General features: G+C 34.2%; 1 long non-coding RNA gene across 1 annotated transcript; it reads left to right on the top strand.

The window, feature by feature from the left end:
• The first annotated feature begins 437 nt into the window (after window positions 1-437).
• On the top strand, window positions 438-7,213 carry LOC145306001 (uncharacterized). Its single transcript, XR_013874864.1, has 9 exons — window positions 438-575; window positions 823-933; window positions 1,983-2,132; window positions 3,345-3,564; window positions 3,951-4,092; window positions 4,621-4,681; window positions 5,179-5,236; window positions 5,595-5,638; window positions 7,129-7,213. It is a non-coding gene; the product is annotated as an uncharacterized LOC145306001 (long non-coding RNA).
• Window positions 7,214-10,608: the final 3,395 nt, after the last annotated feature.

Genomic DNA, 10,608 nt, shown 5'->3' with positions numbered 1-10,608 from the left:
ACTATTAAGTATCCAAACTTACTCAATAATTCCCTTCTTACACAACCAGGGGAAGTTGCGTGAATGTATTCAACTGAGAAATTCGAGTTGCCACATGGGGACTAGAACTAGAACTCTCATCACCGTAATTCAGTGTGTTACCACTGAGCTACGACGCCCCTTACAGTTTGTTAGGCGTTGTTTATGGCGTTGGTAAAGTCAAAATTATTTTGTATTTATGTATGTTTAACAATTTATGATGGTTTTTAGGCATAAAATAAAAACTTCTTGAGTTTTACCATATTTCAGATAGTTATGTCTCTTTATGTCTTTATGTCCTTATCTCGGATTTATTGTGCCATGGAGGGTACTGTATGTTGCACTGATCCGTAACCGCTGCTTTGTTTGTGTATAGTTGGCGCCATAATTAATTTAACCTATACATGATCAAATTATGTGGAGGGGTACCCCCTCTTAGATCAGTCTTCATATGGGTCTGAAGGGCGTGGTAATGAAGGGTAGGGCATAAGAGGAAGGAATCTCCTCTCAAGACACGTTGTCGAAGAGAGGTTAAGGTGTCTAGGTGTCTTATTAAGGTAATTTCAATTTTAATTTCAGTATCGAAGTTACTCTATAATTCAATTTGAGCGGAACTACATATTTAATGAGTATCCAGTAATATTTTCTGTAGGTGGAATTTTTTAAAGCTATGCTTTGTCTAAAACTAGGGTAATATTGCTTTACTCATAGTAATGTATATTTTTATAATGCAGCAGTAATTTGAGCATTGGTCAAGGTTTTACTTGTTATTTTTGATTATTAATATTTTTTTCTTTAATTCAGGTTAGCTTGCATGCTTTTGTTGCTGTGGGTACCTTTACGAAGGTTACTTGTGGCTCCAAGTGTACTGTGGGGGGCACCTAGCAACAACAGCTAGTAGGAGTATTTTGCCAGGTTAGTTTAAACTAATTTAAATGGCTTGCAAAAATGTGTACATTTTTAAAATTCAAATTGCGCGGCTTGTGTTAATGATATAAAAATGTTATGCTTAAAATCCTCATAAAATAAATATAGATATAGGGAATAAAGCGCAAAACTTTTACTTTTACTTGTATATAAAAAGTTTATTTAAATTATAATGGGATGCACATATTTTTACACAAGCCGTGCAGTTTGTATTTAGAAATTTCACATTTGGGCAACGCTATTTAAGGGACGACTCTTCGTATTTTCGCAGTAGCTTTTCTCCTATTTTTTCTCCTAGGGGCTCTAACCCTGCGGGGCAATCACCTAACCCAATATAACCTAACCTAACTTAAATAACCTATTAAAAGCCATTTAAAAATACGATGAATTGCCCCTTAAGGGGCGTTGCCACGAAAGGGACAAAACCCCATTTCTTAACACCCTTTAAATTTGTCATAAGGCCCAAAAGGGCATTAACACTTGTATAGTGTCAAAACTGAATCTGAATATTAATGTATAAGAGTAAAATTGTTAGTAAATATGTTGATAAATTGCTTGATACAGGATAATGTTTAAGGATATACTTACATTTTTAGAACTTTATTATAATATTGTACTTTGTTGTACAAAAATCAGATCAATCATAAAAATTTGTTGTTAAAAAGTGAAAAAATTACGCTTTCTAAATTGTACCTAACTACTACAGAAATCAAAATTTTTAAATCGATAGGACAATTCTAATGTATCAAAAATAATAATACTGCTTTTTGGACTTTATTTGAGAATTTATTTTAGTAATATATAATCATACTGTAGTTTTGCTTTATGTATATATGATAATCTCACTATGCAAAAATTATAATAAGTGTAATAATTATCATAGGAATTAGCCTAAAACCTAAATAATTTCCAAGATTTTTTATTATACCCTAAAAAAAATCTTGCTTTTTGGTAAATATATGGTTAAAATTCTGCCTTGGATACCTTGTGTTTGAATGTGTTGTTGGAACTGCATAATAAAACCTATTTTTGTTAAGGTCTGGCCTACTCCTACCCAAGGACACAGAGTGCAAGACAGAGCCAGAGTGAAGCTGCCTGCCACGCTCCATGGCAAGGTTCATCAAGTCTCGGCTCCGGTCACAGTCTGTGGCTTCTGTGGAGAACTGTGGTTATTCTTTAATAACCAGGTAATTTTCAGCTATTTTTTAATATTGTGATATTAGTGGCTTAGAGGTCTCTAGGGGCACTGGGGTGGAAGTGGTCACCACCCGACTCAGTTATATAATGAAAAGTTTTTTTTTTTTTTAAGTAAGGGGCCTTGAAGTTGGTGAAGGGTTCCTCAAAATACGTTGTAAAGCACAATCATATCCTGACACAGATAAGCTCTGAATTTGAACAAAATATCTTAAAACTATCCTTGAACCTCAGTGGCGTGCGAAGCACTTTGTCTAGGGGGGGGGGGCATTTGGAAGATTTTGTAAAATTTCCCCCCCCCCCTGATTCAAAGTGCCCTCAGGGGGCACTTTGCTTTAGGGTAACGATTATATAGTTGCTACGCTTTCTAAATTGTATTTAACTGTTCTAGGAAGTTTTAAATAGATAATATATAAAAAGTTTAAAATCATGGATTTATCGACTTACTGGTTAATATTATAGAGATAGGGGGGGGGGGGGATTTGATATTTGTTGTTAAAAGGGGGGAGGCGGTTGTGACACTTATTGAAACCCAAAAGTCAAAGGAACTCAACTAAAAAAAGAGTTACAGCACTGAAATTTGTTATGGCAGTTGCTTTAAAGAGGTACAATTTGGAACTGTGAAGAAACGGCGGTGGAACCGCCGCTATCGCCGAATTTTTTTTGGCGGGTAACGGCGGTAGCGTCAGTTTCACTAGTTTTTTTTTCACAGTTCAACATTGTACCTCTTTAAAGCGTCTGTCACTCCAAATTATAGTGCTGTATGTTGAGTTCCTTTGACTTTTAGTTTTGGGTTTCAAAAAGTGTCACAACCGCCTCCCCCCTTTAATGTAGGTCTGTTTGTTATGCATTGTAATAATTCGGTACAAATTAGAAAGTGCAATATTTGTTAGAGTGAAGCTTTTTCATAATTAAGGTCAGTCCGTACGTACTGTTGACATTTTAGAATTTCTCCATCAATTTCTTACTTTGCAGGATGATTCATATGCTGATATTTTCAACAATTTAATGATTCCTGGAGTTACAATGTACAATATTTTAAGCATGACATCTTAATAATTCCTCACCTGTATCCTGTATTTACGCTATGTACAAATTTATGTACAATTTTATTTAGACTTGCTTATTTAGTCTGCTTTTATGAATGTTTTCATCCTTGTTATAATGTGTATAATTCAAGGTATTAATCTTAATTTTTTTTTCAGTCTTGCACGTCTGTGTCCGGTGGTAGATACCATTGCAGTGTCGCAGGTTGGCTGTTTAGTCATACTTGTCTTCACTGTATCCTACTATGGTATCTATAATATCCACCACCCCCTGGATGTTTCCAACCTTGATTAAGGTCCTAGGACTTTATCTTGGTTTTGATGGACATGATGCCTTGGGGAAGCTGAGTGTCCATCAGCAGGACTCTTGGTGGGAGAGGTAAATTTATTTTAATTCAAATTTAAGTTTTTAAGATCAGTCAGTCTAGGATTTTTTAGATGTTCCATCTTCAAGCTGTTATTTTGTAGTTTGGGGGAGGGGGGGGGGTAATTTTGTCTCTGTCTTTAATTTTAGAATTTTTTTTATTAAATATTAACTTTTTATACACAAGCGTCTTAAGGTTATAGGCGTTTATTCCTAACGGGGGAGTGGGGGGGGGGGGGTTGATAATGTTCTAGGAGCGGTTTGTGTGGTGTCATCATATCCCTAAAAAGTTTTAAAAAAAAAGCTATAGTCATTTGGGTCAGACAATCACACACACACATATATCCTGTTACTTTGTATAGAACCTGTAATGTAAATTATTATTCATAAAATTGTTTCAGTCCACTGGCCGACAGCCTGGTCTACTGGAGTTGTGTGTCGTTCTCCTGGTTGAATCCACCTCTCCTGAGGCTTGTCTGGTCCTTGGTGGGATGTCATCTGGCTTTGGCATTCCGCCAATAGTGATGCTGTATGGTGAAATTTGTGAGTATTTTAATTATTTTAAAATCTAGGCTTTTCTATAAGTAGGGTTGGTCCATACATTAATTTAGACATGTTAGAATTGCATGATTGCTATAACAAGAAGTACAAATTAGGAAGCGTAGTAACTCTATAATCTGTACCCGAAAGTCCGCAGTCCATTTTAAACATGTTTTTATTATTTGGCACTTTTTTAGGTTATGATTATGATTTTGATTTTTTTATATTGATTCTTGTTGCTTCCCTAGTAAGTCCTACATTTTTAGTAATATATGAAATGTTATTTGTCCCACCATTTTTTGGATGTTGTTTTTGCTTTAAAATCCCTAATTGCTAATAATTCCTTACTAAAAAGGCTACCCCGTGTTACATTTAAATAGTAATAGGGTCTGTCTGTATGGATTGTGTTTGTTATTCATCTTTAGATTTATTTTTGTATTCTTCTATTCTAGTGGCTGGTTTTAAAGTGGCTGGGGTACAAGAGTTAAGGGCTGTATTTATTTTAACATCTAATTTTTCTCTTTGATTTAGATATCCATGCAGTGGTGGGGCAGGTATCAGTACGCAACAGTATGGCAGGATTATTAATCAGGTACATTTTATACATATTATTCCAGGGGCTCTCTGTTGGGGATGCTACTTTTAACCCTCTGAAAATTTAAATTATTTTTCTTATTTATTTCTATATTTCTATAATATAAAGTAGAACGATGTTTGTTGATCTGTCAGTCCGTCTGAAGATATGACTCTCCCAAATCTGTGTACATCTGAGTCCTAACTTCAGAAAATCAGGGCTACAACAACAACCCTCACGAATTTATTATTTTATTTTTTATTAAAAAGAGCTTAAATGTAGGAGGGGGACTTGGCTAGGAGCACAGCTGATAGTAGAAGTAAAAGCATATATTTATATTTCCTGTATGGCTTTAAAACTGATTAATATCCTCTGGATTAGATAAAGTTCTCAGCCATACTTAAATATGGTATCATAGTACAGCAACTTTACACGAATCTTAAATGTTATTTGCGGAATACTGACGATGCTATGAATGACTATTAATAGATTTTGTAAACTAAGTTAATATTTAGGGTCCTGCTGGCAGGAACATTACCTTCCCCTTCTCCAGCTGCAGAGTTCTCTACGCAGGTAATTATAATAATAGTAGAATAGAACCGGTTTATAAGAATCATAAAATCAATACCAGTTTTGTTGGCTTTGTAAAGCTGTTTATAATATGGTTCGATTAATAATTTGTTCTCTACCTACTCCATTCCATACAAGTCTAGTTTTTTTAAAGGGGGGGGGGGGGAGTATTTTTAAACAATAAAATTTCTTATAATTCCAGCTTTATCCTTATATATTTTTCTTTCAAAATCAGAAATAAAAAACTGGGTTATAAAATCGACTCTCCCCTCCTCAAGTGCCCCTAGAGGACTCTGGGAGCGTTGCGGCTAGTAAATATAATGTATATTAAATAAAAATAATAAAATATGTAATTTTTTAGGCGCCTGTACAGATCTCTGCTTGGCACGGTTGCATCCTACTTAGGTATTTTTACGCCTTTTATAATTAGGGTCGGTCCCGTACCATTATTATTTATGTTTAAGGGATTTTTTGGGGGGAATTATCTTCTAGGGGAGATTTCTCTTGGGATGGTGGTGGTACCCACCCTCAAAATAGTTGTAAAGCTTCCTAGGACCTACGAGAAGCTACCCTGTAAATAAGAACCACGAAATTGGTTCAGCAAACATTCTGTTACTTTATTATAATTAGGGTCTGTCTGCCCGTCTTTAATAATTCAGATATGTTAGAATTGTTCTATCGATACTAAACTTAATTATCAGGGGCGTCCAAGTTTTTTTTTTTTGGGGGGGGGTAAAATATTTTAAGGGGGGAGTAATTGGTTTTTTTTTGGGGGGGGGGGAGGGTAAAATGGCGCGCGAAGCGCGTTTCAAAATTTTTTTACCCCCCCAAAAGTTTTACCCCGGGGGTAAAATTTGCTTGGGGGGGGGGGTGGGTGATTACTCCCCCTGAAATCTGTTGGCAAAGTAATTTATTTTTTTAAAATATATAGTATTAAAAATGCGCGCTAAGCTCCCATTATTTTTTTTATTAGGTATTTTTTATTTTGGGTGGGGTATTTACCCCCCCAAAATTGTTTGGGGGGTAAATTTAAAATGGGGGGGGGGGGTAAAATGAAAAAAATCGTTTAGGGGGGGAAATCACCCAATTACCCGCCCCCCCCCTTGGATGTCTATGATAATTATGATTATCTGATTTTTGGAATAATGATTTCTAGATCAACAAGGTAGATAAGCTCCTCTATAATATTCAGTCTGCACGTCTGAATGTAACAGTTATTAATGTTAGAATTTCAAGCTTTGCATTTTGATTCAGGTTTGGAGTAATCTATATTCCTTACTTCTAACTTTTTTTATTTATTATTTTTATCCTTATTTTTGAAAGCAAAGCTTTTATACATCCTTCCATACACCCATAACAATTAGATCTGTTTGGTAAATTGACATTTCAAACTTTGCATGATCATTCATAAGGTATGAATTAAGAAGTGTAGCAACTCTAAAATTATACATTAAAAACTTTTTACTAAATTCGAAAGGATATGGAAGGGCAGAAAAATAGCTTAAAACCATACAAAGACTTAGTTATAAAAAATAAAAACAATAGCCTAAAACCATCTCAGGGCCTCTAAAGGAGAACCATATCGGTTTAGTGGTTAGCGAGATCCTTTGCTACAGACCAAAAAGCTTAGTACTTTATATAATAAGATGATATGATAATCCTATTATTCTGATTTTTAAAAATAATATTTCATAATATGGCCGGGTTGTTCCTGTACTTATTTCATATTGGCTACAAGTACTTGAATATAATGACATGGGAAAACTATTTGCCAATCCACTAGAAAGGTAGGGGATTATAGGGGTGAATAGTTATTTCAACCAGCTACCAGAGCTTGATACATATACATGATAATCTGGTGTAAGATCTTATTAATAATAAATTTATTTTCGTAGGTGGGATGCAGGAGGGTGGTGTAGTACCACCCTGTCTGGCGTACGAGTACCACCACTTCACCACCACTACATCTCTTAAAGGAAAGTTATTTTTTTTTCATTTAATTTTTAAATTTTCCCCCTCAAATTTCTTTCAAATTTTTCCGATTCGATGTAAATCTCATTTAGTTTGTTCATCAAGTTTTTTTCATGACTTTTTTTTACAATTTTACGAGAGGATAAAAAATTATCAGTTGGGTGCCCTTGAATTGGCTTCGGTCGATTCGTGGTAACCAGTGAATAAAGGGCAAATGTACAGGTTATACCTGTACAAATCCCGACGGTAATAGGTAGAGTTGCCGTTCATAAATGTGTCTGGATTTTTTTGATCGTAAAATTAAAAAAAAAGACATAAAAATGCATTTTCCCCCCTTGAACTGAAGCCGCTCTCTTTTTTTTTCTCCTTTTGTCGCAACAACATGGTGTGACGTAAAAAAGTTTATGCAGATTTTTTTTGGGAACTAAAAGGGTAAAGGCGCCTACCCTTTTGATTTCCTTTCCTTTTTTTTCAAGAGTAGCTAAAGTTTTCCAATCCTTTTTTTCTGAATGAGATTTGCTCGATTTGGTTTAAAGTTAGCCTGAAGTTTTTCCCTTTTAGTTACTTTTCCCAAACAACCATTTTGTTATTTTCATGTTATTAATATTCTTTTGTTTTAGAAAGTTTCAGAAATGGGTGCGCTATCCGGCGCAGACGGAGAGGGGTGTGGTCCTTTCCCCTCAAGATTTTTTGTTTTATTTTATTTTTAGAAATGGGTGCGCTATCCGGCGCCGACTGGGAGGGGTATGGTGAGGAGACCTCTCCCCTCAAGAAGTTCCTTGTCTAATGTTGGTCAGACATGGGGCTTCTTGGGCATGGAACTGAGCATCAGGAGTGGTCATATGTACATTCCTTCTGATGTTAGGTTTTATGCTCAAAAGGCATTTCAAAGCTTCTTTATGACCAACATTATGACTTCGAAGTTGCTTAACATCAGGTGGACTAGAATTGATGCTCAGCCGCACTAAAAAAAACCATTTACAGACAATTTTATCTAAAACTCGTAAAAATGGGCCTTCGGCTACCTGGATTTAACAAAACTGGATTTACTATTTTAATTTATTTTATTATCCGCGGAAAATTGTCTACGATACGATACTGGTACTGGTATCTATTACAACATATTATATAAATAAGTAAGTTTTTTTTTTGTCTGAAGCTTAAATTCTCAAAAACGAAAGCAACGATGAGTTAAATTTTTTAGATTTTCTTTACATAGCTTCTATGATGGTTTTATGCTATTTTATTTTACAATTTAAATCTTGGGAAGGTTTAAAGCTAATTTTTTAGAGGTGGAGCCGTCAGCAGTTTATTATAGCATCAGCTTTATAACAGCTTTGAGCCACCATCAGCCTCGGATCACCCTTAGGTAATTAGATTCTTCAATCTAGAAATTGAAATAATAGGACAAGTAGCTCTAATGTTTCTTTAGGTTAGGATCAGAAGGTATATTAGCTAACAAGTAGAGCTTATCTTCAAACATCGAAAAGACAGAAAAAAATAGGCCTTATTTGATGTTATCCCTTATTACAAAGCGAAAGCGAAGCTTGTCTATACTTAGGCTATGTCTGTCCGTCCGGATTTGATAGCTTTTTTCGTTAATTTATGCATTTTAGAATAGTCCTATCGAAAGCGTAGCAAGTAAATACTCTTAATCAGATTGTCTGTACATCCATTTTAAAATTGTTGATTTTATTATTTTTAACAAATTTTTTAAACTGTATTATAAGCGAAGCATCTCTATTTATATATTAGTAATTTAGTATGTCTTGTATTTAAGCAGTTTTTCAATTTTGTGTTTACATAAATTCTGATTATTCAGTTCATAGCTTCGCTTTTATGGATGTTGTCATCCTTGTTTTTTATTTGAATTTTTTTTTATTTCAGTGCAATTATCCCCAGAGACTAGGTTTTTACGGCTGTATTTGTGGTAAGTAATTTTCTTCTATCTTTCTTAAAGCTAAGATTTAAATAAAGATGAAGGGGAAGGTCTGAAACGATAGTGTCATAACTGTAAGTAAATCTGATTAAAAAAAAACAAGATACTTTGTTGTCCTAGAAATCATATTCCAAAAATCGGATAATTTTATCACACAAAAATTTGTTTTTAAATTTCAACTTGTTTAAAAGGGACATAACTGAAATGCTTCGCTTTATAACTCGTACCCAACTTCTATAGAAATCATCATGCAAAGTTTTATTAACATGCTTAAATAAACAAAAAAGAGCCATCTGTTACGGATGTATGGACCAATCCCTATTCTAGAATATAGAAAATCTTCGCTTTTAAAAAACCTCTGGCGTTGGTACAAAAGGCAAATGAATAAGCAGAAAATTATTTTTTGTTTAATGTAATGCAATAATGGCATGAAAATCAATTTTAATAATCTTTTGATGAAATGGCAGAAATGTATTGCTTTATTAATGAATTTGATGTTTATATAACAATATTGTTGTATCTATTGATATTTTGTATGTGTTGGTCTTGTGTATGTGTTGGTCTTGTGTATGTGTTGGTCTTGTGTATGTGTTGGTCTTGTGTATGTGTTGGTCTTGTGTATGTGTTGGTCTTGTGTATGTGTTGGTCTTGTGTATGTGTTGGTCTTGTGTATGTGTTGGTCTTGTGTATGTGTTGGTCTTTTGTAGAGTTGGTCTTTAGTAGAGTTGGTCTTTTGTAGGCTTTGTTCTTTTAGAGTTGGTTTTTTTTGTAGGTGTTTGTCTTATGTAGGTGTTTGTCTTTTGTAGAGTTGGTCTTTTGTAGCAACACCAAAACTAAAGAAATATGTTTTTTTGTGCTTTGCTATATATTGGTGATGTAATTCTTTTTTTTCGGTAATTTAGACATGTTAGAATTGTCGTATTGATTTAAAACTTTGCATGGTGATACCTATATACTGATTCCTGGGACAACAAATTGAAATATTATAAGCGAATCAACTCTATAATCCTAAACATGTAAGTATGTCCATTAAAATTATTCTGTATCAAGCAAACTTACTCACATTTTTGCTTCTACTCTTATACATTTATATTTGATTATTCAGTTCTGACACTATACAAGTCCTACCGTTTCTGTGCTTCGGTTTATGGATGTTGCCTTGTTTCACTATCATGTTTTCATCGCATTTTTTTTAGCAAAGCTACTCCATAATTTAATCATTTAATCCATCCGTCCACAGCAGTTTGCTCTTTTAATTAATTTAAACTTTTAGAATTGTCCTATCGGCTTCAAACTTTTCATAATGATTAATTTAGGCATGATTTAGAAAACGTTGTAACTCTAAAATCGTCAATTTGTACGACACGTCAATCACAAACATTGTTTATCATCTTTTTGAATAATGATTCTTAGGACAACAAGGCATGATATTATAAGTGATGTATATTTTATGCAATTTTTAGAG

This window comes from Acartia tonsa, chromosome 14 (assembly GCF_053477335.1).
Source record: "Acartia tonsa isolate MP-2025a chromosome 14, ASM5347733v1, whole genome shotgun sequence".
Classification (NCBI taxonomy): Eukaryota; Metazoa; Arthropoda; class Copepoda; order Calanoida; family Acartiidae; genus Acartia; species Acartia tonsa.
This window is presented reverse-complemented; position numbering and strand designations above follow the sequence as displayed.